This window comes from Vulpes lagopus, chromosome X (assembly GCF_018345385.1).
Source record: "Vulpes lagopus strain Blue_001 chromosome X, ASM1834538v1, whole genome shotgun sequence".
NCBI lineage: Eukaryota > Metazoa > Chordata > Mammalia > Carnivora > Canidae > Vulpes > Vulpes lagopus.
This window is the reverse complement of record NC_054848.1, coordinates 92,507,046-92,532,445: the sequence shown is the minus strand read 5'-3', so window position 1 is coordinate 92,532,445 and position 25,400 is coordinate 92,507,046. Positions and strand designations below refer to the sequence as shown.

General features: G+C 41.4%; 1 long non-coding RNA gene across 3 annotated transcripts in view; it reads right to left on the bottom strand.

Annotated features, from left to right (window-relative positions):
- Positions 1–1,798: 1,798 nt before the first annotated feature.
- Positions 1,799–25,400, bottom strand: part of LOC121483272 — a 31,418-nt gene continuing 7,816 nt past the window's right edge. For 2 of the 3 annotated variants that reach the window (XR_005985714.1, XR_005985716.1), the window contains exons 2-5: positions 21,517–21,986; positions 7,694–7,831; positions 2,721–2,831; positions 1,799–2,634 (exon numbers count right to left, since the gene is read on the bottom strand). This is a non-coding gene — a long non-coding RNA (uncharacterized LOC121483272). The remainder of the gene's footprint in view (positions 2,635–2,720; positions 2,832–7,693; positions 7,832–21,516; positions 21,987–25,400) is intronic. The other variant, XR_005985715.1, reaches the window with a different exon arrangement.

The window sequence follows — 25,400 nt, the reverse complement described above, 5'->3', positions numbered from 1 at the left end:
AATGCTATCTAATGTGCTTAAGCCATTGCTGCTCCTTTTGATAGGTACCTCGAAAAAAGAGATCTTGGGGTAGTAAAAGCCTTCAGAATCCAAAGGATTGAATCTCAAATGGTAGAATCTAAGAAAATAAGATGTGTGATGCAGGACATGGATTCAGGAAGAGCACATCACCCTGTGTTTCAAATCAGGCAGTAGTTAGGAGCAGCTGTCTGGAATCAGATGGATAAGGTTTCAAATCCAATTTCAAATCCTAAATCGGCAACATACAAGTTGGGTGACTCAGGTAAGTTAATTAAGTCCATGTCTTCAACTGTAAAATGGGGATAAGGATCTATCTTACCAGGTTTTTAGAAAGATTAACTGAGATGACATAAAGTCATCCAAGAAGAGTCTGGTATAATTTGAGTGCTCACATATTTTTATTATTTAATCACATCTGGTAATTAAATACAGGCAGCCATGGCCTATTCTTTTCTAAAACTATGATGGCCTCCTGCTGGAGAGTCCTGGGGCCTGTGTGGTTGCCCACCCTACTTGTATTTCAGGCACAGGGTGGATGGAGCATCAATGAGGGGAAGCCCAGACCTCTGGCCACTGGTCCCACTTGACTAGTAATACCACATGGATGACACAAAGGAGGGGGGGGATTTAGATGAAACTCGTATACCACCCCTCCAAAAAGTAAAAGCACAACTCAGTATAATTATGCCCAGATTTCTGCTGGGAGACTTTTGTACACTAATGTTTTACAAAAAAAACACTAGGTCAATTAACATCCTGAGAGCTTAAAGGAGCGGGGTAGTGGGAAGCCGGTAATTGGCAGGAGTTTTGATCTCTCCCACCCCCCACAACAACTACCATAATGCCTCAGACACTACCTCCCTCCCCAGTAAACTTCAGTTTTTCAGACGCCTTCGGTCTGTTCCCAGAAACCTCAGGTGGTTTCTGCATTTGTTGACCTTAAAAAACAAAAGAGCCAGTTATTTTACCAGCAAAATGAGTTTATTCAGAAATAGCAGAAGAATGATAATTCAAGACAAGCAAACTAAGGCAAACCCAGAAAACAGGAGAGGGGCTTAATTTACAGGGGAAAAGAGGAAGTTGGGAGGGGCTGTTTCACTGAGTTCTTACTGGCTGGGCTGTTGCTGGGCAAGAAATTCTTCCTTCCTCTGGCTGGGGTACATAAAGTAAGCTGCTTCTTGCTGGGAAATGTGAGAGGCTTCTTACAGCAAGTAATAATACATGAGAGCTCCCCCTTCAGGGCTTCCTGACTCCATCTTAAATGAGGTTTCCTTTATTTTCACATTTCTCCCTTTCGATCAAGGTCTTTCTTCAAAAAGGATTCCTAATCAAAAGTCAGGGTTGTGCTGGGTTTTTTTTTTATTATTATTTAGTGGATTTATCTCCTTGGTGTCAGAAAGGACTCTTCCTGGTTGTCATGTCCCATATCAGGGAAAGTACATAGATTGGAAACCCCTGAGGTCACATATGAGTATGGGGAAGGGTAGGAGGGAGAACTATCAGGCACTTCCCATCTGAGATAAATGTTGAAGATCATCTTGAAGTGCTAAGCTTGCATCATCCTATTTGGGCACATCGTTTCTACAAAGGTCTGAGAGGCAACAAGTATAAAGCTTAAAAATGATTATACAGGTGAGCCTGGGTGGCTCAGCTGGTTAAGCGTCCAATTCTTGATCTCAGCTCAGATCTTGATCTCAGGGTCATGCATTCAAGCCCCACATTGGACTTTATGCTGGGCAGGGAGCCTACTTTAAAAAATGATCATACAGAGGGGATGCCTAGCTGGCTCAGTCAGTAGAGTTTACAACCCTTGATCTCAGAGTTATAAGTTTGAACCCCACATCGGGTGCACAGATTACTTAAAAATAAGATCTTTTAAAAAATAATTATATAGAATAAGATGAGAACTTCTGGAAGGAACCATCCCACCTAAAGGGGTCTTTTCTAAAAGCCTTGCAGGGGCACCTAAGTGGCTCAGTCAGTTGAGCATCAGTCTCTTGGTTTCAGCTCAGGTCATGATTTTCCAGTTGTGGGATAGAGCCCCAAGTCAGGCCCCACCCTCAGTATGGAGTCTGCTTCAGACTCTTTCTCTCCCCCTCTGCCTCTCTTTGCTTGCTTGCTTTCTCTTGCTTTCTGTCACACACTCTCTCTCAAATAAATAAAACTCTTTTTAAAAAGCCTTGCAAAGAGGAGTTAGCTTGTTTGTATTTCCCTTGGGTGCAGGGGAACAAATAATAAATAGGGAAGAATGAATCAAAATTTCTGGTGTCAGATCCAATAGTCAGAAAGGTTCCACTTTTGCAATAGATTAGACCATGAAAGAAAGGGGAGAAATAAGGTTTAAGAACCAATAGCAAGAAAAAGGTATACAGGTCTGGTCCAGTCATCTTGAGAAAGCTGTCTCCTTTTGCTGTCTGTTTCAATTCCTGGAAATCTTTAATTCCAGGTATGCAGTTGGTGTGCAGATCTAATCAGGGTTTTGTGCTTCCTTAAGGTGTGACACATGGTGGGGGGATGCCTGGATGGCTCAGATGGAGGAGCATGCGACTCTTGATCTCGGTGTTATGAGTTCAAGCTCCACATTGGATGGAGAGATGACTTAAGAAGTTAAATCTTTAAAGAAAAAAGAAAAAGATGTGACACATGGCTCCAAGAGTCATTCCTTGGAGTTTGGCAGCACAGGGGTTGGTTAACAGTACCTGATAGGGGCCTTTCCAACAGGGTTCAAGAGGGTCTTTCTGGAGATATCTTTTCCAATAGATGAAATCTCTGGACTGTGATGTTTGAAGTCTTTGTCTCCGGGGAATGCACTGTGGAAAGATTGTTCTACTAAAGCATGGTTATTCTCAACAGAAGCAATTAGGTCTTTGCAATATTGAAGTATATCCCCCTTTACCATTTGTGGATCAGAAGAAGCAGGAGCCAACTACACTGGCCATCTTGTGATTATCTCAAAGGGTGAGAGTTTATAGGTTCCAAAGAGGTAGACCTAATAAGTAGGAAAACTAACAGCAGGGCTTTTGGCCTGAGTATTTGAAGGATCTCTACAAATTTTGCTTAATGGTACCATTAGTATGTTTGACTCGCCCTGAGGATAAAGGGTAGTAAGCACAGTGGAAGTTTTGTAACAATGGCCTAACAGCACAAACCTGCTGAAGCAAGTCCCTTGGTCACTATGAAGTTTGAAAGGGGATTACCCTGGTAGGGATGATCTTTTCTAGTAGGATTTTAGCCACAAAAATAGTCCATTGATAAAACATATAAATCATTACAAAGACATATTTATAGGCATGAGATGAGGGAAGTTGAATAAAACACTTCTGCCAAACCTTGGTCCATTGGGCATCTTAAAGTGTCCAGGAGTGGTGTAGACAAGTTTCCTTGAATTATATTTCAGGCAGGTGGGGCAAGCAAAGCAGTCACTCCATGGTCTTGTAATTATTTACTCACTAGTATTGGCTCAAAAGGTTTTCATCTTCTCAGCAGACCAATGACTGGATACATGTACTCTAGTCAGTAATGGAACTTTAGAGTCTCTGGCAGCACTGGATTATTATTTGGCCCAACCTAGAGTTTTCTTTTTTCAATCGAACCTACAGTCATTAGGTTTCCAATATTGTTTTTCCTTTCCTGGGGCTGATTGTTGGGCATCTCTAGTCAATTTTTCTAGATTATCATTTGAAAAGGGGAACATCCCTTTGGACCATGACAGAGATTTGTTTGTTGGTTCCTTTGAGAGCAGCATCTATTGTGGAAATATCAACAAGGTGGTTTCCTCTGGTTTCCAAAGAATCCAGTTTGGAATGCATAGGGACCTTGATAATGGCCAAAGCACCTGGCAAGAGTATGGCATCTAATAATTCCTGAACATAAAGGCCATTTTTAATTTTGTTCCCACTAGAAGTAAGGAAGCCTCACTGTTTCTATAGCATTCCAAAATCGTTAGCTACTCCAAAGGCCTACCTGCTATCAGTATAGATATTTGCAGTTTTGCCCTTGGCTAAATGTAGGTCTAAGCATGAGCATATAATTTAGCCTGTTGGGCTGAGATAGCTGAGGGCAAAGGTGCTTGCTGCCTTGACAACTTCAAAAAAATTGTAATATAAGAAGTAGTGAAAGGGACCATAAGGCAAAGGAGGGAAACTGAGTGAGGGAAAATTAGAGAGGAAGACAAACCATGAGAGACTCTTAACTCTGGGAAACAAAGGGTTGCAGAAGGGGAGGAGGGTGGAGGAATGGAGTGACTAGGTGACGGGCATTAAGGAGAGCACTTGATGGGATGAGCACTGGGTGTTATACTGTATGTTGGCAAGTTGAATTTAAATTTAAAAAAAATTTTTAATAAAATAAAATTTAAAAATTTCTTTAAAAATTTTTAAAAATTGTAATAGCATAGCCAACATAATATTTACTATTTTCACCTTTTAAATAAGAACTCTTGGTAACCACCAAAAGTCTGTGTTATCCAAAGGCGTATTCTGTAAGCCATCATGAGGAGTCCAAGAGTCATGAGGAGTATTGTCCACAAAGAAGGAAGAATGGTGGCAGGGTTAAGATTATTACAGCTAGAGAGTTTGGAATCCAATTTTGCACAGTAGCCAGCTAGCCTGAGAAAACCTTATAATTGGCATAGTTTGGGGAAGTTCAGGATGCCATGAAGCCTATTTGGATCTACATGTAGCCTTTGTTCTGAACTCAGGTGCTGCAAATATCAAACCAGAGTCTGAACAAACTGTAGTTTTTCCTTGGAAACTTTGTGCCCTTTAAGGCTAACAGCCTAAATGGATGGATACTGTCCCTGCAAAGACGCCTGAGAAGAGGATAAGAGAAGCAAGCTGCCTAAGTATTGTAATAAAGCAGAACTTCCAGGTAATTTAGTATTTCCAAATCCACTTTCAAGGTTTGGGAAAAGTAGGAAAGACTTTGAGCAAAATCCACGAGTATTACCATCCAAGTACACTGCATTCTTTCCCCAAAAGGCAAAGGGATAATCGACTGGCTTTATCCACAGAGAAATCAATCACAATGAAAAATTTGATGGAAAAAATAAAAGATACTGAAGGGTCATCTGATTCACCTAGTTGCCAATTTCAGTTGCTGCTATCAAATTCTAGAATTATCTCCTCCTTTCAGTAGGAAAAAAGTCCAATACATTATTTTTCTAAGAAATCTCAGCCCCAGGATCCCTGGGTGGCTCAGCGGTTTAGCGCCTGCCTTTGGCCCAGGGCGTGATCCTGGAGACCCAGGATCGAATCCCACGTCGGGCTCCCGGTGCATGGAGCCTGGTTCTCCCTCTGCCTGTGTCTCGGCCTCTCTCTTTCTCTCTCTCTCTCACTGTGTGCCTATCATAAAAAATAAAAAAAATTAAAAAAAAAAAAGAAATCTCAGCCCCCAAAAATGAATGGGGCAGATGAACTAAGAAGAAAGGAGTAAGTATCTCTTAAAGGAAACAAGAAGGAATTGGTTTAAAGATAGAAACCTGTTGAGTTTTGTGAGAGACCCCCACAACTTGAACCATTCCAGTACTTTGAGCAGGGGCTGTTTATTTTATTTTATTTTTTTTAATTTTTATTCATTTTTGATAGTCACAGAGAGAGAGAGAGGCAGAGACACAGGCAGAGGGAGAAGCAGGCTCCATGCACCGGGAGCCCGACGTGGGACTCGATCCCAGGTCTCCAGGATCGCGCCCTGGGCCAAAGGCAGGCGCCAAACCGCTGCGCCACCCAGGGATCCCGAGCAGGGGCTGTTTAATAAGAGTGAGGATGAACACGGAGAGTGTAGCTCCGGTATTGATAAGGACACAGAGACATTCATCCCTAATCTAGAGAGTTTTTTCTCCAAGCTGGTGGAGAGGAAGGATTGGGAAAAGCTCCTGTAGTTCTTTGGAGTCCTGTAGCTAGGAGTTTGGAGGGACCTGGAAAGGCTTGTTGGAGGGCTGAAGGCATCTAGAATGCTTCCACTTGGCACGATCTTTCTTCCAATGTCCTGTTTTTTTGCAACAATGGCAGAGACCAAGAGGGGGTTGGTTTTATTTCAGGGGCCCTCCATTTGTTGGAGTTGAAAATTAAGGATTTTAGTGGTCTTCCTTATAGTTGAATTCTCTGGGGTGTGGGTGGGCCACATTGCTAAATTAACCGAATCTGAAGTAGACAGTTTCCCATTCCATCCTCATCCTTTAACTACAAGGGAAAAATCCCAGTTCAGCTCTTTAATGAACACAGAATTGAAGGGTACCTGAGTGGATTTGACATTCATAGAGAGGCCAGAATTTTCCTTAAAAATAATTTGGAGATGACTGTAATAGTTGTGCACAGGTTCACTGGGTTTCTGAGTGCAAGCCTCAATCTTATTTCAGTCAACAGGTTTTAGGAGAGCCCTAGAGACTGCCAGATGAAGCTGTTTAGTAATTGCCCAGACTGATCATAATACAAGGCATGGGTTGGTCTCTCATTTAAAGTTCTAAAGAGGGGTACCTGGGTGACTTAGTCGGTTAAGCATCTGCCTTCCGCTCAGATCATGATCCCAGGGTTCTGGGATCGAGCCTACGTCAGGTTCCCAGCTCACAGGAGAGCCTATTTCTCCCTCTCCCCTCTGTTTGTACTGGCATACTCTCCGTGTGTGTGTGCATGCGCACACACGCTCCCTCACTTGCTCGTGCTTGTTCGTGCTCTCTCTCAAATAAATGAATAAAGTATTAAAAAAATAAAGTTCTAAAGATTTTTCAGGATCATTCCAATTAGCTGCTTTCATCCAGTGCTGGGCCTGGTCTTCGCCAACAAGTGTGTGAACTAGCTGATACAAATCTGAGGAACCTGGTTGGTAGGTCTGGATGACTGTATAAAATTCCTTGGCAAATCTATGAGGATCTTCAGTAACTCCAAGAAAATATTTGACTACAGCTCAGTTCAGCCTTAGTCCAGGGAACATGGGAAATTAGGGACTTAGCATCAGGATCCTCCAAGAGTAATTTTAAAGGGGCAGGTTCTACTGGGTTCAGAGAAGGGAGAGGTTGAGAAAAGGGGAAGCTTACTGTGAGAACCAGAATGAGGAAGCAGAGGGAAAAAAGATATAGGGCTGGAGACAAAGAGGGCAGGGGACAAAGAACCCTGAAAAGGTTTTGTTTTTTTTTTTTGCATTCTTTCAATTGTTTGTTCACCTTGGTTAATTTAAAATGGCATTTTATACAGAGATGATTTTAGAGTCTTGGATACTCTCTTGGAAGCTTCAAGATATTAATTGAAATAGGTATCCCATTCAGTTCATTTTATTTTAGAGCTTATTTATTTATTTATTTATTTATTTATTTTTATTTTAGAGCTTCTAATTTGGTTCTAAGAAAAGCAAGTTTGGGAAGATCAAAAGTTCCCCATAACAGCCACTGAGTCCTAAGTCATTTTTTGTTAAGTTGATCCAACTAGTTAAAAATGCACATGAGGAAGGACCATAGTTTTTAAATGTAAAACTGACTGGAATCCCAGAAGGAGGACCCTCCTGAGAGAATTAGCAGATTGAGAACCCATTACTCAAAACCAGAGATTCAGGAAACAGAAGAGTACTCACCAGGAAGGACGACGCTTTCATAAAACAAACAAACAAAAAAATTAAGCAGATCCCAAATAAAGTCGGAGAGCTCAACCAGAAGGAGGGAGCTCAGATCCGAGAGGAGACTTACCGAACTAAAAGAAAAAAGATGACTCACGGAAGCAGAGACAAGGCAATGAAGTGGGTACTTGACAGGGTTCTGGGGGTTGTTGGTTCCTTTGGGGTTCACCACCCTTGGGTCCCATCTGGATCACCATATAATGTTGACCTTCAAAAACAAAAGAGCCAGTTATTTTACCAGCAAAATGACTTTATTCAGAAATAGCAGAGGAATTACAACTCAGAACAGGAAAACTACAATGAGTCACAGGCCAACCCAGAAAATAGAAGAGGGGCTTGCTCTCAAGGAGGGGAAAGGAAGGGACGCCTGTGTGGCTCAGCGGTTGAGCATCTGCCTTTGTTTTTTGTTTGTTTGTTTGTTTTTAAGCATCTGCCTTTGGTTTGGGGTGTGATTCTGGGGTCCTAGGATAGAGTCCTGCATCGGGCTTCCTGCAGTGGGGGGAAGTCATAAAACAAAAAAAGGCCAGCTTCTCCCTTTGCCTGTGTCTCTGCCTCTCTATTATTCTCATGAATAAATAAAATCTTTTTTAAAAATTAAAATAAAAAAGGAGGGAAAAGGAAGAAGCTGGGAGGAACTGTTTTCCTGAGTTCTCACTGGCTGGGCTGTTGCTGAGCAAGGAGAAATTCTTCCTGCTGCTGGGGTCTTATAAGGTAAGCTGCTTCCTCTTGAGGAAGGTAAAGTATGCTTCTTATAGCAAGTGGTAATACGTGAGAGCTCCCCCTTCAGGGCTTCCTCCCTGACTCCATTCTTAAATTTTTTCAGACTTTTTTTTTTAATTTATTTGAGAAAGGGAGAGTAAGCACACGCAGGGGAGGAACAGGAGAGAGAGAGAATCTCAGGCCGACTCCTCCCTATTTAGCATGGAGCTCGACTCAAGGCTTGACCTCATGACCCTGAGATCATGACCTGAGCCAAAATCAAGAGTTGGAAGCTTAACCAACTGAGCCACCCAGGCGCCCCCCGACCACACTCCATTTTAAATGAGGTTTATTTTCACACATCCCACTTTAGAGCCTCTGAACTTTTCCCAAGTTCTTCCTCCCAATCAAAATGTACCTGTCTATTCCCTGAAGGCCATACTCTGTATCAGGGTTCAGTGATATAATTCAGGGTTAAAGCACACTAATAATTTGATGATTTTGTTTCCCACATGCCCCACATAAGAGTTTCAAGGAACGTATTATGAAGGATATTAAATCAGCAAATATTTTTTAGGGACCTAGTGTGAACCCAGCATGGGGCTAGATCCTATAGCACTGTATCAAGGAACAGAAAAACTGCCACCAGGGTGCCTGGGTGCCTCGGTCAGCTAAGCATCAGACTCTGATTTCAGCTCAGGTGGTGACCTCAGAGTCGTGAGATCAAGCTCCACATCAGACTCTGCTTGGGGCAGAGTCTGCTTCTCTCCCTTCCTCATTCTCCCTCTGCCCTTCCCCCTGCTCACAATCTCTAATAATTAAAGTCTTTAAAAAATACTTTTTGAAAGAAAAAGAAAAGAAAAATCGCCAAAGTGGATCTATCCAGCATACAACCCAGTTGCTACCATTATCAACAAAAACATGCTCTGGAAAAACAGGGATGGAATATTTATACAACCTTTCTGGCAAGCTCTTTAGCCAAATGTAGAAAAAGATTTAAAAATTTACATAATCCCTGACCCATAATTTTACTCCTAAGAATTTATACTAAGGTTGGGCAGCCCGGGTGGCTCAGTGGTTTAGCACTGCCTTCAACCCAGGGTGTGCTCCTGGATACCCAGGATCGAGTCCCACGTCAGGCTCCCTGCATGCAGCCTGCTTCTCCCTCTGCCTGTGTCTCTGCCTCTCTGTCTCTCTTTATGTGTCTCTCATGAATAAATAAATAAAATCTTAAAAAAAGAATTTATACTAAGGAAGTAATCAGAGATATATAGAAAGATACAAGCACAATGATGTGTATTGCAGCATTATTGATAATACTGAAACAATCTAGGGGTGCCTGGGTGGCTTAGATGATTAAGTGTCTGCCTTTGGCTCAGGTCATGATCCCAGGGTCCTGGGATAGAGCCCTGAATCCCTGCTGAGCAGGGAGCCTGCTTCTCCCTCTCGCTCTGCTGCTCCCCCTGTTTGTGCTGTCTTGCTCTCTCTCAAGTAAATAAATTAAAAATTTTTTTAAAACACTGAAACAATCTATCCAAAATAGAGGGCTAGGTATTCATTCCATACCCATATGATAGAATATTAAATATACATTAAAGTCCTATTAATACAAGACTCTTTATTTATTTTTCATTTTAATTGGAGTTCAATTTGCCAACATAAAGCATAACACCCAGTGCTCATCCCATCAAGTGCCCCCCTCAGTGCCCGTCACCCAGTCACCCCCACCCCCGCCCACCTCCCCTTCCACCACCCCTTGTTCGTTTCCTAGAGTTAGGAGTCTCTCATGTTCTGTCTCCCTCTCTGATATTTCCCACTCATTTTCTCTCCTTTCCCTTTTATTCCCTTTCACTATTTTTTATATTCCCCAAATGAATGAGACCATATAATGTTTGTCCTTCTCCGATTGACTTATTTCACTCAGCATAATACCCTCCAGTTCCATCCACGTCGAAGCAAATGGTGGGTATTTGTCGTTTCTAATGGCTGAGGAATATTCCATTGTATACATAAACCACATCTTCTTTATCCATTCATCTTCCGATGGACACCGAGGCTCCTTCCATAGTTTGGCTATTGTGGACATTGCTGCTAGAAACATCGGGGTGCAGGTGTCCCGGCGTTTCACTGCATCTGTTTCTTTGGGGTAAATCCCCAGCAGTGCAATTGCTGGGTCGTAGGGCAGATCTATTTTTAACTCTTTGAGGAAGCTCCACACAGTTTTCCAGAGTGGCTGCACCAGTTCACATTCCCACAAACACTGCAAGACGGTTCCCCTTTCTCCACATGCTCTCCAACATTTGTGGTTTCCTGCCTTGTTAATTTTCCCCATTCTCACTGGTGTGAGGTGGTATCTCACTGTGGTTTTGATTTGTATTTCCCTGATGGCAAGTGACGCGGAGCATTTTCTCATGTGCTTTTTGGCCATGTCTATGTCTTCCTCTGAGATTTCTGTTCATGTCTTTTGCCCATTTCAGGATTGGATTGTTTGTTTCTTTGCTGTTGAGGTGAATAAGTTCTTTATAGATGTTGGATACTAGCCCTTTATCTGATAGGTCATTTGCAAATATCTTCTCCCATTCTGTAAGTTGTCTTTTAGTTTTGTTGACTGTTTCTTTTGCTGTACAGAAGCTTCTTATCTTGATGAAGTCCCAATAATTCATTTTTGCTTTCGTTTCTCTTGCTTTCATGGATGTATCTTGCAAGAAGTTACTGTGGCCGAGTTCAAAAAGGGTGTTGCCTGTGTTCTCCTCTAGTATTTTGATGGAATCTTGTCTCACATTTAGATCTTTCATCCATTTTGAGTTTATCTTTGTGTATGGTGTAAGAGAATGGTCTAGTTTCATTCTTTTGCATGTGGATGTCCAATTTTCCCAGCACCATTTATTGAAGAGACTGTCTTTTTTCCACTGGATAGTCTTTCCTTCATTTTTTAAAAAGATTTTTATTTATTTATTCATGAGAGACACAGAGAGAGTAAGAGGCACAGACAGAGGCAGAGGGAAAGGCAGGCTCCATGCAAGGTGCCTGACCTGGGATTCGATTCTGGGTCTCCAGGATCATGCCCAGGGCTGAAGGTGGCGCTAAACTGCCGAGCCACCCGGGCTGCCCCAATACTAGACTCTTTAAAGAAAGGGAACATCTATTGCTGATTGTGAAAATTTTTGTTTTAATTTCATACATAAAAAAAGACTGGAAAGATATATGTTAAATGTTGAAGAAAACAGTTATCTCAAATGACAGGATCATTAATGACCTTTTTTGAGCTACATGTTCTAAATTTTCCACAAGAAACATTCTTTTTTAATTGGGAAAAAACAATGAAACCTTTTTTTAAATTTAATATTCCCTGAGGACTGTTTGTCTTCCTTATAACATCAAAGAATAACTATATTCCCAGCTTCTCCTAATGTAGCCATTTATAGTTTTGCATTTGTAAATGTGTTTAATATTTTTAATCCTTTTGGCTTCTGGTTAGTAACCTGTCCTATTATTTTTTTGAAATAATTATTCATTCAATGAAGCTTGCAAGAAATGTATAGGGAAGTCCCATGCACTATTTCCTCAGCAGTCCCCAATGTAGCAAAACCGAGAAACTGACATTGGTACAATCCTCAGTGCTTATTCCTCAGATTTCACCAGTTATACATGTACTCATTTGTGTCTGGGTGTTGTGTGTGGGTGGGTGTTTAGCTCTCTATATAATTCTATCAGATGTATACCCTTGCATAACCACCACCACAATCAAGATCTAGAACATTTTCATCACAACAAGGATCTCTCATGTTGCACTCTTTAAAAAGATTTTATTTATTTGAAAGAGAGAGCATGAGCAGGGTGAAGAGCAGAGGGAAAGGGACAAGCAGACTCCATGTGGAGCATGGAGTCCAACATGGGGCTTGAGCCCACGACCCTGATTTCAGCTCAAGAGTCAGATGCTTAACCAATTGAGCCACCCAGGCTCTCGTATGTTGCATTTTCATTGCCACACTTACCTGCCTCCCTCTCCAATTCCTCAACCCTTATTAACCACTGAACATCCTTCCATCACTATAATTCTGTCATTTCAAGAATGAGATTAGCCTTTTCAACTCAGAATAATTGTCTAGAGATTTTATCCAGGTTGTCACAAGTGTCAATTGTTCCTTTTTCTTGCTAAGTAGTATTCCTAGGTATGAATATACCAGTTTGTGTAACCATTCATTTCCCGAAGGACATCTGGGTTATTTCCAGTTTTGGGCAATTACAAATAAAATTTCTATGGACATTTATATTTTACTGTTGTTTTTTTTTTTCTTAATTTGTGGGACACCTGAGTGGCTCAGTGGTTGAGCGTCTCCCCTTGGCTCAGGTCGTGATCCCAGAGTCCTAGGATCGAGTCCCATATCAGGCTCCCTGCAGGAAGCCTACTTCTCCCTCTATGTCTCTGCCTCTCTCTCCCTCTCTCTCTCCCTCTCTCTCTGTCTCTGTGTGTGTGTGTGTGTGTCTCATGAATAAATACAATCTTTAAAAAAATAAATTCTTAATTGGTTACCCAAGAATCCAAGAAAGCCCCCTCCTCCTATATACTAGAACCTGTTGAACAAATCCATGTTTACCTTACTAATATTGGCAGTTTTATGAATAACAAGCTAGATTAAGAAAAAAACATGGAGTTATACCATATTTTCTCTGTGAATTATACTTTTTAATATATTTGCCTCTGCCTCTTAACTATGAACTATGTGGAGGCAGGGACCATGACTAAATTGCCTCTACTCCTAGGGCAGGGCATAGGGCAAAGACCAGGTGTTTAGAAAATGTTAGGATCTCTAGGGGAGGGTGAGGCCCAAGGGATACATGTTTTACAACAAACTCCACAGATATAATAGGCAGTCAGGGTTAAGAACTGCCATTTAGCTGGATAAACAAGTATGTTAAGGAGAAGAAGGAAAGCTCATGTTAGAAGAAAGCAGACTCAGGACTGCAAGGAGATGGGGGTGCAAGGCAGGAGTACTAATGTTCTATCATCTTTTTCCACCTTACAGTTTTCTGCATCCAGATTAACCTCTAGACTGAATGGGAGAAAATCAGTAATTTCTAGCACTATGTTTGAGAAGTGCTATATTGCATCCCTGTGTCTGACTGGGCCAAACAAAACAGCCTGCATTTGTTCTGTTAGGTTTTACTTATTTGAAAGGAGGCTCCACACATCTTTGGGGCCACAGACACCTTGAAGAGTATGATGGAAAAAGCTTTTGGTGATATGAATTACCGTGAGATGCTTATTTGTTTAGATGGCATAATTATGTCTGGCAGAGCTTTGGAGAACAATGGCTCCTTGTATTATTGGATCACGTGGGTAATAGTCTAAAACTGTCCCTTGACAGGCCTGCTAGACCTCAATAAAATACGATGGACATATAAAATCATAACAGGGGCTGGGCAGACTCTGGAAATGTCACTGACTGGTCAGGCCCCAACATTTTAAAACATTAAAGGGGATTCAACAGACACTACAGGAGCTGGCTGAAGCGTTGTTCAAGGATTGCAAAACCCTTCAAGGAGTTAGCCCATGGTGATCACATCAGAAGTGGAACATACACAAGTTGACGAAGGGAGGGCAGCCCAGGTGGCTCAGTGGTTTAGCGCCACCTTCAGCCCAGGGCCTGATCCTGGAGACCCAGGATCGAGTCCCGTATCAGGCTCCCTGCATGGAGCCTGCTTCTCCCTCTGCCTGTGTCTCTGCCTCTTTCTCTGTGTGTCTGTCATGAATAAATAAAATCTTAAAAAAAACTATTAAAAAAAAAGAAGAGGGAGGGGATACAGGTCAAAATACCAGGGCCTGGCAGTCAGGAAGACTTGTGCTTGGGGCACAACTATGTTGCGTATCAGAATAAAGCTGCCCTTGTGGCAGGGAGGGGAGGAACCCCCAAAAGCAAACAAAGCAGTTTTCACCTAGGCAAACTGCTCTCATGCACCCTTCGTCTTGAGCTTTTGGAAACTGGCAGGCCACCCGGGTCAGGGATCTGTTTTAGCACGTGTTGTCCTCTACCACCACAGCCTTTTATAAATTGATGGCAATTTTGAAGACTAGAGATCTGTGCTATGTCATAAAGACATAGAACTGAGGATAACCACTGCATTTGCCAAGTAAGGTCTGTCAAGCTGGTGAAACTTGGGATCCAGTTTTAAAAATTGAGTCTGGGGGATCCCTGGGTGGCGCAGCGGTTTGGCGCCTGCCTTTGGCCCAGGGCGCGATCCTGGAGACCCGGGATCGAATCCCACATCAGGCTCCCGGTGCATGGAGCCTGCTTCTCCCTCTGCCTATGTCTCTGCCTCTCTCTCTTTCTCTCTCTGTGACTATCATAAATAAATAAAAAATTAAAAAAATAAAAAATAAAAAATAAAAATTGAGTCTGTAGCACAAAGTGGACAGTTACAGGCAACACCCTCAGGTACTTGATGTCCTGGAAAGCAGAGCTTTGGAGCTGAAGGCAAGCCTGGGTTGACTGAGGAAAGGGCATCTCTTTTGTGGTGTAGAGCTGAACTATTGGCAGAGTAAGGAAAGTGGGGAAGAAGGAGTCAGGTATAGGCTCAGTCTTTGGGATTGAGAAGACACCTGCAAAATGCTTTCCCTAAGCTTGCTTGGAGTCAAGTAACTCTAACTTAAGAAGGCGAGCCCTGCCTCACATTTTTTCACAGTCCCTCAAAATGCTTATTTCAGCTTCCACCTGCCCTGCTGAGATCTGCAGGCTAAAATCTCACACTGAATGGGATGCCTGGGTGGCTCGGCGGTTTAGCGCCTGCCTTCAGCCCAGGGCATAATCCTGGGGTCCCGAGATCGAGTGCCACATCGGGCTCCCTGTGTGGAGCCTGCTTCTCCCTCTGTCTATGTATCTGCCTGTGTCTCTCATGAATTAATAAATAAAATCTTTAAAAAATAAAATAAAATAAAATCTTACACTGGAATGTGGAAAGGCTGTGACCTGGAGGTCCTGCTCTCCTCCAAGCTGAGAAGGTAAGAACTGGCACGATCCATTGTGGTTTTGATTTGTATTTCCCTGATGGCACGTGATGCAGCTTGTTGGCTTTATGTCTTCCTTTGTGAGATTTGTTCATGTCTTCTGCCCATTTCATGATTGGATTTTTTGTTTCTTGGGTGTTGTGTTTGATAAGTTCTTTATAGATCTTGGATACTAGCCCTTTATCTGATAGGTCATTTGCAAATATCTTCTCCCATTCTGTAGGTTGTCTTTTAGTTTTGTGGACTGTTTCTTTTGCTGTGCAGGAGCTATTTATCTGAAGTCCCAAGAGTTCACTTTTGCTTTTGTTTCTCTTGCCTTCATGGATGTATCTTGCAAGAAGTTACTGTGGCCAAGTTCAGAAAGGGTGTTGCCTGTGTTCTCCTCTAGGATTTTGAATGATTCCTTTCACATTTAGGTCTTTCATCTATTTTGAGTTTATCTTTGTGTATGGTGTAAGAGAATGCTCTAGATTCATTCTTCTGCATGTCGCTGTCCAATTTTCCCAGCACCATTTATTGAGGAGACTGTCTTTTTTCCAGTGGATAGTCTTTCCTGATTTGTCGAATATTAGTTGACCATAGAGTTGAGGGTCCACTTCTGGATTCTCTATTCTGTTACATTGATCTATGTGTCTGTTTTTGTGCCAGTACCACACTGTCTTGATGATCATAGCTTTGTAGTACAACTTGGAATCCGGCATTGTGATGCCCGCAGCTCTGGTTTTCTTTTTCAATATTCCCTTGGCTATTTGGGGTCTTTTCTGATTCCATACAAATCTTAAGATTATTTGTTCCAACTCTGTGAAGAAAGCCCATGGTACTGTGATAGGGATTGCACTAAACGTACAAATTGCCCTGGGTAGCATAGACATTTTCACAATATCTATTCTTCCAATCCATGAGCATGGAATGTTTTTCCATCTCTTTACATCTTCCTCAATTTCAGAAATGTTCTGTAGTTTTTAGGATATAGATCCTTTAGCTCTTTGGTTAGGTTTATTCCCATGGATCTTATGGTTTGGGTACAATTGTAAATGGGATTGTTCCTTAATTTCTCTTTCTTCAGTCTCATCGTTAGTGTATAGAAATGCCACTGATTTCTGGGCATTGATTTTGTATCCTGCCACATTGCTGAATTGCCTGTATGAGTTTAACAATCTTGGGGTGGAGTCTTTTGGGTTTTCTACATACAGTATCATGTCATCTGCAAAGAAGGAGAGTTTGACTTCTTTGCCAATCTGAATGCCTTTTATTTCTTTTTGTTTTCTGACTGCTGAGGCTAAGACTTCTAATACTATGTTGAATAGCAGTGGTGAGAGTGGACATCCCTCTTGTGTTCCTGATCTTAAGGAAAGGCTCTCAGTTTTTCCCCATTGAGAATGATATTCGCTGTGGGCTTTCCATAAATAGCTTTTAAGATATTGAGGAATGTTCCCTCTATCCCTACACTTTGAAGAGTTTTAATCAGATATGGATGCTGTATTTTGTCAAATGCTTTTTCTGCACCTATTGAGTGGATCATATGGTTCTTGTTTTTTTCTCTTATTGATGTCATCTATCACATTGATTGTTTTACAGGTGTTGAATCACTCTTGCATCCCAGGGATAAATCCCACTTGGTCACAGTGAATAATCCTCTAAATGTACTGTTGAATCCTATTGGCTAGTATCCTGGTGAGAATTTTTGCATCCATGTTCATCAGGGATATTGGTCTATAATTCTTTTTTTTAAGATTTTATTTATTTATTCATGAGAGACACACAGAGAGAGGCAGAGACATTGGCAGAGGGAGAAGCAGGCTCCATGCAGGGAGCCTGATGTGGGACTCGATCCCAGGACTCCAAGATCATACCCTGAGCTGAAGGCAGATGCTTAACTGCTGAGCCACCCAGGCGTCCCTGGTCTATACTTCTTTTTGGTGGGATCTTTGTCTGGTTTTGGAATCAAGGTAATGCTGGCCTCATAAAACGAGTTTGGAAGTATTCCCTCCCTTTTTCTATCCTTCGAAACAGCTTTCGTAGAATAGGTATTATTTCTTCTTTAAACGTTTGATAGAATTCCCCTGGGACGCCATCTGGCCCTGGACTTTTGTCTTGGGAGGTTTTTGATAACTGCTTCAATTTCTTCACTGGTTATTGGCCTATTCAGGTTTTCTATTTCTTCTTGTTCCAGTTTTGTTAATTTGTGGGTTTCCAGAAATGCATCCATTTCTTCTAGATTGCCTAATTTGTTGGCATATAGTTGCTCATAATACGTTTTTAAAATCATTTGTATTTCCTTGGTATTGGTTGTGATCTCTTTCATTTGTGATTTTGTTGAGTCTTTTTTCTTTTTAATAAGACTGGCTAGGGGTTTATCTATCTTATTAATTCTTTCAAAGAACCAGCTCCTGGTTTTGTTGACCTGTTCTACAGTTCTTCTGGTCTCTATGTCATTGAGTTCTGCTCTAATCTTTATTATCTCTCTTCTGCTGCTTGGTTTAGGCTTTATTTGCTGTTATTTCTCCAATTCCTTTAGATGAGGGGTTAGCTTGTGTATTTGAGTTTTTTCCAATTTTTTAAGGGAGGCTTATATTGTGATGTATTTCCGTCTCAGGACCACTTTTATTGTATCCCAAAGATTTTGAACAGTTGTATTTTCATTTTCATTAGTTTCCTCAAGAAGTTATAAATAATGCTACCCTATGATCCAGCAATAGCACTAATGGGTATTTACCCCAAAGATATTGATGTAGTGAAATGCCAGGACACCTACACCCCAATGTTCATAGCAGCAATGTCCACAATAGCCAAACTGTGGAAGGAACCACAATGTCCTTCGACAGATGAATGGATAAAGAAGATGTGGTCTATATATACAATGAAGTATTACTCAGCCATTAGAAATGATGAATACCCACCATTTGCTTTGACATGGATGGAACTGGAGGGTATTATGCTGAGTGAAGTAAGTCGATCAGAGAAGGACAATCATTGTATGGTTTCACTCATACGTGGAATATAAGAAATAGTGAAAGGGATTATAAGGGAAAGGAGGGGAACTGAGTGGGAAAAATTAGAGAGGGAGACAAACCATGAGAGGCTCCTAACTCTGGGAAACAAACAAAGGGTTGTGGAAGGGGAGGTGGGCGGGGGGTTACGGTAACTGGGTGATGGCACTGAGGAGGGCACTTGATGGGAGGAGCACTGGGTGTTACACTATATGTTGGCAAATTGATTTTAAATTTTAAAAATGTAAAATATAAATAAAATAAAATAAATAAATAAAATAAAATAAAATAAAATAAAATAAAATAAAATAAAATAAAATAAAATAAAATCTTAAAAAAAAAAAGAACTGGCATGATCCAGGCATATGCCCTGGGGGTCTACCTTTCTTGAAGAAAAAGGTACCATGGCAGCCCAGGTGCTAACATCCACATTTGACATCAACAAAATAGTTTAAAAGGTCAGTGTTGCCCAAAAAGCAGGATGGGTAAAAGGAAGGAAGAGCACGGTTCTTTAGTGTTAATGCAATGGGCCCTCAGTGGCAACTGTGAGTATGGCCATGAAGAGACCAGTAGATTATCATTATTACCATAATTTGTTGACTACTATACATTTTCATCTGAAAGAAGACAGTTTTGGAAAGGGGGGGGGCACACCATGAAGCCAGACAGACTCGGGGTTGGATCCTGGCTCTCCCCCATCTCTGCCAGCTTGGGCAAGTCAGTGCCCTCATCTGTGACATGAAACACTCCAAATGACTATCAATATTTAACTACATAGGAAGTGGTAGGTCCAGCTTTTTTGGGGCCTGAAGCTCATACCATTTGGGTTAAGTAAGTTTTCTGTTAAAGTGGAAAATTAGGTATAATCCTGAATATCTATTTAGAATGTTACAATAAATGACAAGAAACTACAAGTTTTAAAAACTGACAAAAAACCACAAACATTACAAAATATTTTAAAAACGTTCTTTTTCGTTATATTAACTGATACAACTCCTTGCTACCTTTTCTTTTCCTTTAAATATTTTATTTTAATTCAATTTGCCAACATATAGTATAACACTCAGTGCTCATCCCATCAAGTGCCCTCCTTAGTGCCTATCACCCAGTTACCCTATCCCCCCACTCTCCTCCCCTTCTGCAACCCTTTGTTTCCCAGTTAGGAGTCTCTCATGGTTTGTCTCCCTCTCTAACTTTTCCCCACTCAGTTTCCCTCCTGCTATCTTTTCTATATTTTTTTGCCTGAATCTTTTGATCACCTCTTTGTCTGAAACCACTTTTGTACTATAATGTCTACAGAGAGAACAGGGAAACAGTTTAGTTTTTCCCAAGAGTTTAGAAAGTTTTCTTTCGGTTTCCCAACCCATCACTGATTGATGTCACATAGATATTCTTGATTATTGTCAAATTTGGGAAATCTCTATCAAATCTCAAATATCAAATCTCTATCATTTCTTGTATATATAAGCTCTAAGATTTTAGGCTATGTCAAGTTTTTTATGTAATGACTAATCATAAATAAGCTTTAGAATTACTGCTTTAAAAGTGTTCCCAGGGATCCCTGGGTGGCGCAGTGGTTTGGCGCCTGCCTTTGGCCCAGGGCGTGATCCTGGAGACCCGGGATCGAGTCCCACGTCGGGCTCCCGGTGCATGGAGCCTGCTTCTCCCTCTGCCTGTGTCTCTGCCTCTCTCTCTCTCTCTCTCTCTATCATGAATAAATAATAATAATAAAAAATATTTAAAAAAAATAAATAAAAGTGTTCCCACAAGTCATTTCTACACTGCTACAGCCACCAATAACTTAACTACATGCAGAAGTGATAGCAAACCATATAAATATATCCTGCTAACCCCAATTCAATGCATCTGAAATTCAATTTCTCTTTGGTTGGATCCCCCAAAACAATAGCTTCAGCGAAAACAGACCTTTCCATAGAAAGCAAATAAAGGCAGAAAATATTGAAGGAGCTAAAGTATTTTCTCGGTTGGATGAAGATAGAAAAACACTCATTTTTAATACATCTTGTGTCTTCACAAGTAGATTTAAAGTTAATAAAGGTATTCCCCTCCCATATACGTTTTAAGTAGTCTAGAGTTGTGAATTCCATTGACAGAATTTGGAAAACCACACCCCAGAAGAATGAAGCCTCAGATGAAACCTGCTGGAGCTAATCTAAGGCAGGAAAGCCTTCCCCACCACTGAATTCTAAACCTGTTCTGTGGCAAAAGACTTTCTAAAGGAGGACAGCAAAGACAGAAATCCTAAAGGAAAAGATGGGACAGATTTAATCATACTAAACTTAAAAATATCTATGAGGTTAAAGCAAACAAAACCAAACAAAAAAAACCTGGGGGGGGGTAGTATTTGCTACTCATATTATGAAGGATTGATAGCCCCAATACAGAAATCAATTAAAAATGTCAAAGCAAGAGGAATCCAACAGGAGAACTGGCAAAGAACATGAACAGGCCATTAACAGAGAAAGAAATACAAAAAGGCAAAAATTGAAACAACTAGCAAGGAGTTAGGAAAACCAAGCCCTCTTACCCTGCTGTTGGGAACATAAATTAGTTCACCACTACACAGGGCTATTTGACAATATAAAAATAACACTAGCATTTATAAGGACCTTGCTCGGGATCCCTGGGTGGCGCAGCGGTTTGGCGCCTGCCTTTGGCCCAGGGCGCGATCCTGGAGACCTGGGATCGAATCCCACATCGGGCTCCCGGTGCATGGAGCCTGCTTCTCCCTCTGCCTGTGTCTCTGCCTCTCTGTCTCTCTCTGTGTGACTATCATGAATAAATAAATAAAATCTTAAAAAAAAAAATAAAAAATAAAAAAAAAATATAAGGACCTTGCTCTTTGCTAAGTATTCTGTGGAGGGCTTTGTACTGATTAACCTATTCAATTCTCACTCAGTTTTACTGATATTCAATGTGCATCATTTGTAATAATGAAAAACTCAAGACCCTCAGACACCCAACAGTAGGGTTTGATTAAATGAATCATGGAACCTCTATACAATAGGATTGAAATGATCTATATTTACTACATGCAAAGCTCCCTAAAATATAATTAAGTTTTTTTAAAAAGGCTACAGAAGAGAATATATGATATACCATTTCCATCGTATAAGAACTGTATGAATACTTGTCTACATATGTATACGTATATAGAATAATCTTGAGGATATATACCAAAAGGATAACACAGTTGTTTCCAGGTGGTGAAATGTCAGATGATATTGATTTTCTGTCTTGTCATTTTCCATTAATGCCTTCTGAATCTTTGCTATCACTATTCCTGGGCAGCAGGAGTAAGGTCAGCTTGATGGGCATAGAACCCATGCTATCACAAAGAGCTCCATGCTTACAAGAGCTCATGTTTAGTTTAATACCCTATTGTCACTATTTTGAAATTCTGAATAATTCATGAATAAGGGACCCCACATTTTCATTTTGCACTGGATCCTGCAGATTCTGTAGCTGGTCCTGTCAGGAGTACACCTTGCCTCTTCAGCTGTCATCCTGAAATGTGTTGTTCTGCAACCACCACCGTGAGAACTTGCTGTTTTCATTTTCCTTCCTTCATGCAAAAAGGAAAACTTCTGGACAAGGAGGCTTTTGACTCATTTTTTCCACTGTCAGCAGGCTGATCAACCCTCTCCCTGGAAGAGGAAGGAAAGCTTCTGAGGACCAACTATTTTTCTTCCCAATTAGATTTTAGCTTTATACTCTCTCCCAGCTCCCAAAAGGATGGATCACGAGTATCCCTTCCAGTATCTGCCTATACCTTCCAAAATGCCAATCCTTGGGCAGCCCGGGTGGCTCAGCAGTTTACCGCCGCCTTCAGCCCAGGGTGTGATCCTGGAGACCTGGGATCGAGTCTCACGTCAGGCTCCCTCCATGGAGCCTGCTTCTCCCTCTGTCTGTGTCTCTGCCTCGCTCTCCCTGTGTCTCTCATGAATAAATACATAAAATCTTTAAACAAAAAAAATTTTTAAATGCCAATCCTGGCAGGGGAAAAACCTGTTCTGCTGAGTAACACAACCAATCCCAGGACCTACTCCAGCATCAAACACATAGACGTACATTACCTATGTTAAAGTCTTTAGGTATTCAGTAATGAGCCAGTGACCATAGCCATGAGATCTCCTTATAGTTTATTCCCATCAACTAAGCTTTTCATTTTTTTTTAAGCTTTTCATTGTCAGAAAGTTTTGTATAATCTTCCACTTGGAGATTTCACTGTGTATTCCTCCCTTTGGATATTTTGTAAACATTTTTTTTAAAACTAGCCACTCCCCCTTCCTAAGAAATCATGCTTTTGAAATGTTAAAATATCTTTAACCTCCTTTATCTCTACCTCTATTTCCTATTTCTTTTTTTTTTTAAGATTTATTTATTCATGAGAGACACACACAGAGAGAGAGAGAGAGAGAGAGAGAGAGAGAGAGAGGCAGAGACACAGGCAGAGGGAGAAGCAGGCTCCCTGCAGGAGCCCGATGCAGGACCCGATTCCAGATCCTAGGATCACGACCCAAGCCAAAGGCAGCTGCCCAACCTCTGAGTCACCCAGGCGTCCCTTGTTTCATACTTCTAAAGCAATATCTACTCAGAGGAAAGAGGGTCACAGTCCTATAATGACTCAATTCCCTTAAAAACAGTGGTTGTGACATCTTATCAAAAGTCATGAGGTCAGGGCACCTCGGTGGCTCAGTTGGTTAAGGGTCTGCCTTTGGCTCAGGTCATGATCTCCTGGGTTTGAGCCCCACATTGGGCTTCCTGCTCAGTAGGGAGTCTGCTTCTCTCTCTCTCTCTCTCCACTGCCCCTCACCACTGCTCGTTCTCTCTCAAAATCTTTTTAAAAAAGTTTCATGAGATCAATTTATATAACATCCACCAAATATTTTATCTGCATACTATTTAATCCTTCAAATAAATCCAGTTAACTACATAAGCATAGAAATCACATCTCTATGGAATTCTTTTGGTCCAAATATCTTCTACTATTTTTTCTTACACGACAGTCAAAATTCCAGTTCTTGAGTTACCTCTGTTGTCCCATACTTACCATATAAACAAAAAACATCCAATTTTAGATATTTTCAAATACACGTAAAAGTATAGAGAACAATGCAATTAAGTTCCAGGTATCTATTATAACTCAGCTTCAGCAATTACATTCTGCCAATCTCAATCATCACTTTTTAATTTTGTTTCTTGATTTAGAGGAAATTTTAGTGGGTTCTCACTAGGAATACAGCCAAATTCATAGTCTCACTTGAAATAAAGCTGTCACCTCAGTAGCAGTTATCTAGTTAGAATCTAATCTAAAAGCATCCCCATTCCCAAATTCCCCATCTCTAACCAACCTGCTCCTTGATTCCCACCCCTGAGTTGCAACCAGCATTTGTCCCCGCTAACTGATCTAATCCTTTCCCAACTACAGGAACATAAGACAGGGAGACTTTGAGAATGTATTTGTTCATCATGCTGCACAAGAGGCAAAATTGCCTTCTGACCAGTGTATCTGAGGGCAATTCCATTTCACTTCCTTATCTTCTGGAGAGGTGAACAAATAACAGCATTAGAACAAAATTTATTTTTCAGATCTTTTGCTCAAAGATCTGTTTAGGGGCGCCTGGGTAGTTCAGTTGGTTGAGCTTTCTGACTCTTGGTTTCAGCTCAGGTCATGATTTCATGGATCCTGAGATTGAATGCCCCTCCCCCTGCTTGGGCTCCATGCTCAGCAGGGCGTCTGCTTAAAGGTTCTCTCCCTTTGCCCCTCCCCCCACTCATGCACACATGTGTGCATGCACTCTCTCTCTCTCAAAGAAATATTTTTTTAAAAAAAGATCTGAGGGCACCTGGGTGGCTCAGTGGTTGAGCATCTGCTTTTGGCTGAGGTTGTGATCTCGGGATCCTGGGATTGAGCCCCACATCAGGCTCCCCACAGGCAGCCTGCTTCTCCCTCTGCCTCTGTCTCTCATGAATAAATAAAATCTTTTTTTTTTATTTTTAAAATATTTTATTTATTTATCCATGAGAGACAGAGAGAGAGAGAGAGAGGCAAAGACAGAGGCAGAGGGAGAAGCAGGCTCCATGCACGGAGCCTAATGTGGGACTCGATCCCGGGACTGCAGGATCACACCCTGAGCTGAAGGCAGATGCTCAACCGTTGAGCCACTGGGAATCCCAAATAAAATCTTTTTTAAAAATCTTTTTAAAAAATTTAAAAAACATCTGTTTAAAAGCATGCCATGTCTATGCATGAGAAAGTGGGTATTAGGCAAAGACAAGAAATGCAAAGCTCAGAGGGAATAAGATGGAGAATTAAGTTTTGAGTCATGCATGGGAAAGGAAGCAATAGTTCTGGGCTGCTTCTGACACTTGATCTTCTTTAATCTTCCCAACAACTTCAGGTATAATTGAATTCCCATTTTCCATATGAGAAAACTGAGGAAACTCAAACCTCCAAAGTCCTGTGGCTCAAGGCACCCAGTCTGTGAATGCTGGGGGAGGAATTCAATCTTATCTGACTCCAAAGCTGTGCTCTTTCTACCTAAGTGCTAGGGTTGGGAGCACTGAGCACTAACACAGGACATTTGTCCAGGTTCCCAAGACAATCCCTTTTGAGGCCTCAGCCTGCAAACAAATGCCACTTTGTAATGAGACTTTCTTTCTCAGCAGATGGTCCCCTCAATTCGTTGAAGCCTGTGGGCCTTAAATATAAAATAGGCGGATGCATCTTGATTATGATACGGCAGTTTGGTTTTAGTTGCAAGTGTTATGCTTAAAATGTAAGAATGTGATTGACTTATAGCATTTTCTTTTTTTATTATTATTATTTATTTACGATAGTCACAGAGAGGGGGAGAGAGAGAGAGAGAGGCAGAGACACAGGCAGAGGGAGAAGCAGGCTCCATGCACCAGGAGCCTGACGTGGGATTCGATCCCGGGTCTCCAGGATCGCGCCCTGAGCCAAAGGCAGGCGCCAAACCGCTGTGCCACCCAGGGATCCCAGCATTTTCTTTTTAAAGGATGAGTTGTTTGTGCTTGACCAGCCAGCCCCTGGATGC